Source organism: Odontomachus brunneus, unplaced genomic scaffold, assembly GCF_010583005.1.
Source record: "Odontomachus brunneus isolate Ranch 3 - 2012 unplaced genomic scaffold, Obru_v1 Obru_scaffold_269, whole genome shotgun sequence".
NCBI classification, from domain to species: Eukaryota; Metazoa; Arthropoda; class Insecta; order Hymenoptera; family Formicidae; genus Odontomachus; species Odontomachus brunneus.
Window position 1 is genome coordinate 147399 of NW_022639719.1, and position 8205 is coordinate 155603.

Here is an 8205-nt window from a genome sequence, read left to right on the forward strand (position 1 = left end):
ATGTAACCCCATATAAAAAATCAAGCGAAGATAAATATGGTGACCGGGGAGGCTATGCGATACGACCTCTTAGATCTGTCCAACGCTCATTAAATCTTTGGTCCAAGTAATTACGCACAGTAGCGCTAAAATGTGCAGGTGCTCCATTGTGTTGGAACCATATTTATTATAAATTGAGCTAATCAACTGCGCATTTTTTCCCGTTCTTTTGCTCATTGTTTTTTGAAGATTAAAATATATATGTGTAATTGAAATTAATTTAATTTTTTCACTTATATGTTTGCTTTTTATTATTAAATCATAAAATTCGTATTTTGTACCTTGCAGTATTAAAATGAAGCGGCGTAGAGAAAAACATTATTAACAAAATAATGTTTGTTTTTGTCCTTTTTCCCTCTCAAAGTTTGTCGGTCTAATTATTTTACAGCCTGTATGATTCAATGCCCGGAATTATTTCCACATTTCGGGTATATATTTTCAGTTGCAACATAATATCGAAGCAGAACATTCTTATTATTAACAAATACACTTTTTTTAAGATATCAATGTTTAAATTTTTGTAACCTCACATAAGTACTTTAACGCTCAATAAATATATATTAGGTGTATAACTTGACTTCCGCCGTTGTCCTATAGATGGCTTTAGCGGTAAGTAATGGTCGAAATAAATAGATCATGGACGTCATACAATAAACTTGGGCATCTGTCAACATAACCCCACAGAAACATTAATCGATTTGTGTCTGCATCATAAAGTTATTCTCGATTGAAAATGTCAGTTTACGAGCCAAATTCTCGTTATTTGCGAGAGGTTTTAATTTTCTGCTTCAATATGAAGAAATCTGCGGCTGAGGCTTATCGAATGCTCTCAAATACTTATGGTGAAGCCGCTATTAGTGAAAGAACGTGTCGTAAGTCGTTTCAACGCTTTAAAAACGGTGATTTTGACGTTGAAGACCGGCATAGCGGTGGAAGAGAAAAGGTTTTCGAAGATGCAGAATTGGAGGCATTACTTGATCAAGACTCGTGTCAAAATCAAAAAGAATTGGCACGATCATTGGGAATGGCTCAACAAGCCATTTCAAAACGCCTCAAAGCCATGGGAATGATTCAGAAGCAAGGAAATTGGGTGCCGTACAAATTGAAGCCAAGAGATGTTGAACGGCGTTCCTTTGAGTCCCTTTTTCATTTCGATTAATACATTCGTGAAATTTATCAGACCCTTTAATAATCTTTATTAAATGGTCAGAAATACAATTATCCGATCATCAATACAAATGTATCTACGATAACGATAAAGCAAATATAATGTTCTTTAATATTTATGAACGTGTTTATTAGATACCATTCCTTTCCCGAACCCTTAGTTACATATGGAACATTGCCGTGACGTTTTACGACGACGAGCAATTACGAACACCCGTAATTACCGAATACAAAAAGATCAGACAAAATTTAGCAACAACACGGTTATTCACACACCTCTTTCAACCTCTCCTTCTCAACAGATAAACCCCTACGACGATCCCATAGTACAAATGAAGGTTGAAACAGGCACCATATCGTTTACACCTCCCGCATGCCCTCAAGAATCATTTTTTCCAATTTCATATTCACCTTCATCCTCGATTGAACAAATTCCCAATGTCTCAATAATACAGAATTTAGAAATCCCAATTGACCATGTTTTTTCTTCCCTCGAAGCAGCAACCCTTAACGAAATGAGATACCTCTCCCTCTAAAAATAAAATAAACAAGTGTCATTAAATACATCTTTATTCCATTACCCCCCCCCCTATATAATTTACCTCACTACACACACACACACACACACACACACACACACACACACACACACACACACATATACTTATAATCAGGAAGAACGTCGACCATCCAGACGAAGGAATTCCCAATGCAGTAGAAAATCGCGCTCTCTACCGTCCCGGGCTATTGCCGGTGTATGCAGGTAGGCCTAAATAAACAGAGAGCAACCGTTACCGTCAACTCGAGAGAAAAAAGAGACGTTACAAGACAAGGTGCTTAAATAACAAATTGATAATTCTTAAACTAAACATGCGAATTATAAACTAATGGCGGATTCATGATCCTTGAGACTGCTTCTTTCAATGTAGAGAAGATACTTAAATAACAAATTGATAATTCTTAAACTAAGCATGCGAATGATAAACTAATGGCGGATTCATGATCCTTGAAATTGTCTCTTTCGATTAAGACAAAGTGCTTAAATAACAAATTAATAATTCTTAAACTAAGCATGCAAATGAAAAACAAATGTCGGATTCATGATCCTTAAAACTTTTTCTTTCAATTAAGACAAAATGCTTAAATAACAAATTACTAATTTCTAAACTAAACATGTAAATGAAACACAAGGGTCGGATTTATAATCTTTGAAGTTGTCTCTTTTGATTAAAACAAAGTGCATAAATAATAAATTGATAATTTTTAAACTAAGAATGCGAATGATAAACTAATGGCGGATTTATGATCTTTGAGGCTGCTTTTTTCGATTTAGACAAGGTGCTTAAATAACAAATTGATAACGCCTAAACTAAACGTGCAAATGAAAACAAATGGCGGATTCATGATCCTTAAGTTTGCTTCTTTCGATTAAGACAAAGTCATGCAGAAAAAATAAAAATTTTTGTGACGCGGTGAGTCCGCTAGGACGTAACACCTCCCCCCTGAAATCGTTCGTAAGGCCCCTTCTTGACCCTTACGAAACGTTGGCCCATCAGAGGCCGTTCCGATTTTGTCGTGCTTCAGGACATCGTTTACTGATCGTTGGTTACCCTAGGTTCCTTTTGCTTGGCGTAGTTTGTTGACGTGGACGATCTTATTGCGGTTACCCATACGGAGTTCCACGTTGTAGTTGGACAGAACCTTCAACACCTTGTGTGGCCTAGTATATTGTTCCCCGAATTTGGTCGTGGTTCCTTTAAGAGAAACACTAGGTCGTCCTGCTGCAGGTCTTGAGGTTTTAACCTTTGGTCATAGTAACGTTTAGACCTTAGCTTGGATTCGTTAAGATCATCTCTTGCCATTTCTCGGAATCTGTTGAGCTTACTGACAAGGTTGGTGTAATAGTCCAAATACGTTCCGTCCATATCTTCCGGAGGGTTCGAGTCAGATCCAGGTCGTACTAATTTGCCCATGACTAATTCAAATGGTGTAAACCTCGTGCCTTCATGGTAACTGGTGTTATAGGAGAACATGACCAAATCCTGATATTCATCCCAGTTTTCTCCCTTGTTCGTTGTACTGTTTTAAATATTCTGTCAAGACGTGATGCGTTCGTTCGATTGTGGATGGAAAGCCGTTGTCCGTAGTGGCTTAATACGAAATTTGCGTGCCAATGCCTTGATGAGAGAGCTCGTAAAATTTTTGCCTTGATTAGTGAGGATGGTCCGAGGCGATCCAAAGTACGAGATCATGTATTTCCTCAGGCCTTCGGCTGTCGAAGTGGCATTAATCAAAGAGGACGTGACGAGATATTTGGTCAGTAGATCTTGCATTGTGAGGATGTATCGATGACCCTTGTTTGTGACAGGTAGAGGATCCATAATGTCCAAAGCAATCTTGTCGAACGCTATTCCAGGAGTATCAGTTAAGCATATTGGTTGTCGACCCTTTACTCTGACCAGCTTTTTGAGTTGGCAGTCTATGCAGTTTTGCACGAAAGCCTGAACTTCCTCTTTCATGCGTTCCCAATAATATCGCTGCCTGAGTCGTTGATACGTCTTAGTAATCTCTTTGTCTTCCAATTGTTGATGAATGGGTTTCTTCAATCAGGCTGTTCCTTCGTTCTAGAGGTGGTACGCAGATGGTATTCCGGCAGATAATAACCTTATATGGCGTCTGATCAAACAGCTGACATAAACGCTGCTGAATGTATAACCATGTGATAGTATTTATTTCTTCGGACCTCGATATGCTGACGGTTGCCAAATTGCACCTTCGTCAGGCCGCAGGAGAGATCAGTGATCGACGTCACGCTAGCTTCTCTCCGGGCGGCCCGACTAACCTAGGATTGGAAGGTAATGACCAGGGGTAAAAACCTATTGGACCAAAAATATATCGCGGTCCAACTGGTCGCCACCTCCGAGGAAGTGCTCCTCAGGCGCGGCCAGGGGGGCGCCCGACCACCAAGGTGGGCCCTCCGTAAGCTCGACCGCGACAAGTTGGCGGCTGCCCTAACGGCGGCCACATGGGCAAACCCGGGCCCCACACCGGGGACGCGGATCGCCATTGAGGCCGAGGCGGCCGGGATCGTGGGCGTGATGACGGCGGCGTGTGATGCCGCCATGCCCCGATCCCGACCGCATCCCCGCCAATCCGTGTACTAGTGGTCGGCGGAGATCGCCGAACTTCGGCGCTTCGCCGATTGAGCTAGGCGAGAAATGGACCGGCGGGGAAGGGATAGTGCGAGCAGGATGGCCGCCGAGGGGGCGTATCGCAAAATGCGGAGCGCCCTCAAGGCGGCCATCTTTACGGTCAAGGCCTGTGTCTGAAATAACCTGGTCTCCACCTTCGACAGGGACCCATGGGGGCGCCTCTATCACATAGTGATGAGGCGCTTGCGCAACTGGGCGCCCCCTCCAACGGCGTCCCTGGACACCGACTTCCTTGATGAGGTAATGGGGGCCCTTTTTCCATGGGGGGAAGCTTGTGTTCTCCCGTACGAGGCCCCCCCCCCCCAGACAGGGAGGAAGAGTCGGTCGGGGTCACCGGGGTGGAGATGGACAGGGCCGTCAGGAATCTCGGCGCCAAGAAAAGGGCGCCGGGTCCTGACGGTATCCCAGGCACAGTGTGAGCCTTGGCGATGAAGGAGGCGGAGGTGAAGAGTCGTGTAATGCGGCTCTTCACCTCCTATATGAGGACCGGGGTGTTCCCCAACCCCTGAAAGAGGGCCAATCTGGTCCTCTTCAGAAAGGAGGGCAAGTCGGAGGACAGCCCTTCCGCTTATAGGCCGATATGCCTTTTGGACGAGACGGGCAAATTATTCGAAAGGATAATACACGCCCGTCTCGTCCAGCACCTATCCCGGAGTAGTCCAATGCTCAACGAAAAGCAATATGGCTTCCGGGAGGGACGGTCGACCGTGGACGCGATTTTGCGCGTCCGGTCCCTCTCGGAGGCCGTCGTGAGAGGGGGGGAGTTGTGCTGGCGGTGTCCTTGGACATCGCCAACGCCTTCAACTCCCTCCCCTGGGACCAGGTGGAGGCGGCTTGGCCCATTTTTAGAGTCGCCCCCCACCTGATCTCAATCATTAGGGACTACTTCCGGGAAAAAAGACTGGAGTTCTGCAATAAAGCGGAACTCCAGTGCGGAAGGGCGGTCTACCGCGGTGTTTCTCAGGGGTCCATATTAAGACCCCTATTATGGAACATCGCGTTTGACCAAGTCCTCCGCTTTGCCCTTCCCCCCAGGCTGCACCGTCGTTTGCTACGCGGATGACACGATGGTGCTGGCTGTGGGCAGGGGCTGGCGGGACGCCCTGGAAATGGGACGTCTGACAGTGGACCAAGTGATAGGCTCCCTGAACAGGATGAGCTTCAATGTGGCTCTCCTCAAATCTGAGTTTATGTTCATACATGATGGCTCTAGGAGGAGACCCCCTAGGGCCCGAGTCCGAATTGACGGTGTTTCCGTGAATCAACGGCGGGCGCGTCGGTCAGCTTGGATACCGCCGCGGGGGGTGGGAGGGAAGGGGAAGAGCGTCAAGCTAAAGCAGAAAGCGCTCCAGCAGCATGAGCCGAAGTGGCAGCGTGAGAGGGACAGGGGGTGATACAGGGGGGAGAAGATGAAAATGAATGGGAGAGCGAGAGCAGTGGGGGAGCAATCGCACCCAAGGTGGCAAAGAGAAAAGAAAAAGGATAAAGGGAAGGAAAAGGAAGGGGACATGGAAGAGTTCTTTCAGGATCTACGAGAGGCCGAGAAGAAGTGAGGAGGAGGGACTGCCAGATATGGGTAAGCCCGAAGAGGTCCTGGGGTTCATCCGGGACCGCCTCGGGTACATTCGGGGATTGATGCTGGAGGTAAAGGAAAGGGCCGAGCGGAGCAAAAGAATGAATCGGCCCGAGAAGGAAAGTATTAAGAAGCTGGAGAAAGGCGTGTAGGACACCGTGCAAGACATTCACGATGCTGCACGGTGGGGAGTGGAAGCCCTGGTCACGAGGAAGGTTCAAATGACCAGGAAATGGAAGAAGGAGAAAAGGAACGTGATAAAGTTAGAGGGGGAGATAGAGAGGATGAAGGCAGAAGTAAAGGAAGATAGGGAGGAGATTTTAAGGATAAGGATGGGAAAGGCGGATAAGGACTTGGATGCCACAGAACCAGAAGCGAAGGAAAGGAGTGAAACGGAGGATAGATTGAGGAAAAAATTGGAGGAGGTGAAAAGAGAATTGAAGGAGGAAAAGGGAGAGAATGAAAGAATCACACAAAGAGTGACGGAATTGGTGGCGGCGCTAGGAAGGAGTAAGGCCCTGGTGGATAGAGCACCTTACCGTTCTTCAAGTCTGCGCCAGACAGGTGAGACAGGGCGACGTCGCCGATGCGGAGCGCTGCGCCGGGATACCAGCAGGCGCTGGTTGACGGGGCATCGCCGGCCGGGTCGGGGTCGGCTGTCGTCCCCGTCGCGGCTGCCGCAAGCCCCCAGGAGACAGGGGCTGGAACGCGGTGGGGCGCGGGGGCCGCGGGAGGAGGAAGAAGGGCCCTAAGAAGGGCGATGGGGCGGAGTCGGGCCCGGGGCGGTCGGTGGCGCCGGGAGTGCTGCCGGCGCTCCCGGCGACTGCGGCGGTGGCGGTCCGCCTCGGGCCTGGAAGTTCCTCGTATGCAGAGGCTCTTCGCAAAGCGAGGGGAGATATAGCCCCGGGCATGAGCTGGGTCCGACCCGCCTTTGTGAGGAAAGCCGCAGGAGGCGGCCTTCTCTTTCGGCTGGCCGGGCCTGGTAAAGAAGGGGAGGCGGACGCCCTGGCGGCACAACTTAGGGCATCGCTTCCGGGGGCCGTGGTCACGCGACCCACAAGGATGGGGGAGGTCCAACTCGTCGGTTTTGACGAGTCGGTCCTCCCCGATGAGGTGAGGGAGGTCCTCACAGAGCGGGGTGGGTATGGGCCAAGCGACATCCGCCTGGGCCCGATCCGCTGGGGTTGGCGGAGTGAGAGGACCGTGTTGGCGCGGCTTCCCCTCGCCTCGGCCGTCAAAGTGGCGGCCGAAAAGAAGGTGGCACTGGGGTGGGCGAGTGCGCGGGTCGAAATTCTCGCGGCCCGTCCTCTCCAGTGCCATAGGTGTTGGAAAGTGGCATTCAGTTGGACACAGTACAATTGGACATGTTGCAAATGGACACGGCATTTGACACACGGTTCAATTGGACACGGTGCGTTTGGACACGAAACTTTTGGGCACCGTTGTTTTTGGACACGAAAGAAAATGCACGACGTTCTGTTACACACCGTTCATTTGGACACCGTTCAGTTGGACACCGTTCATTTGGACACCGTTCAGTTGGACACCGTTCATTTGGACACCGTTCACTTGGACACCGTTCACTTGGATACCGTTCACTTGGACACCGTTCAGTTGCCCACTGTTCACTTGGACACAGAACGATGTGTGCTGTTCATTTGTACACCGTTCACTTGGGCACCGTGGAATTGCTTGTCTGTTCACTAGGCCACAGAAGGATGCACACTGTTCACTTGGACACCGTCCATTTGGACACTGTTCACTTGGACACCGTTCAATTGGACACCGTTCATTTGGATACCGTTCAATCGCCCACTGTTCACTTGGACACAGAAGGATGCGCACTGTTCATTTGGACACCGTTCACTTGGACATCGTTCAGTTGCTTGTTGTTCATTTGAACAGAGAATGATGTGCACCGCTTATTTTATCATCATTTAATTATGTATCGTTTGTTTATGCAATGGATATGCAACTGATGAAAAATAAAAATAAAAAAGAGTTTTGTAGAAAATATTTGTGTTTTTATTTCGTTTTTATCACATCCAACCACAATGCCATATACCTAGAGATAATCTAGAGACTCCATAAACAACGACATATGATTGGATGTGTCCGTTTGCAATGTGCGCATCTGGGACTCACTCCGATTTTCGTACTACTATTTGTGATGTAGAGCGTGGGTAAATTGTGGTTTTGGTAATTATTTAGTTT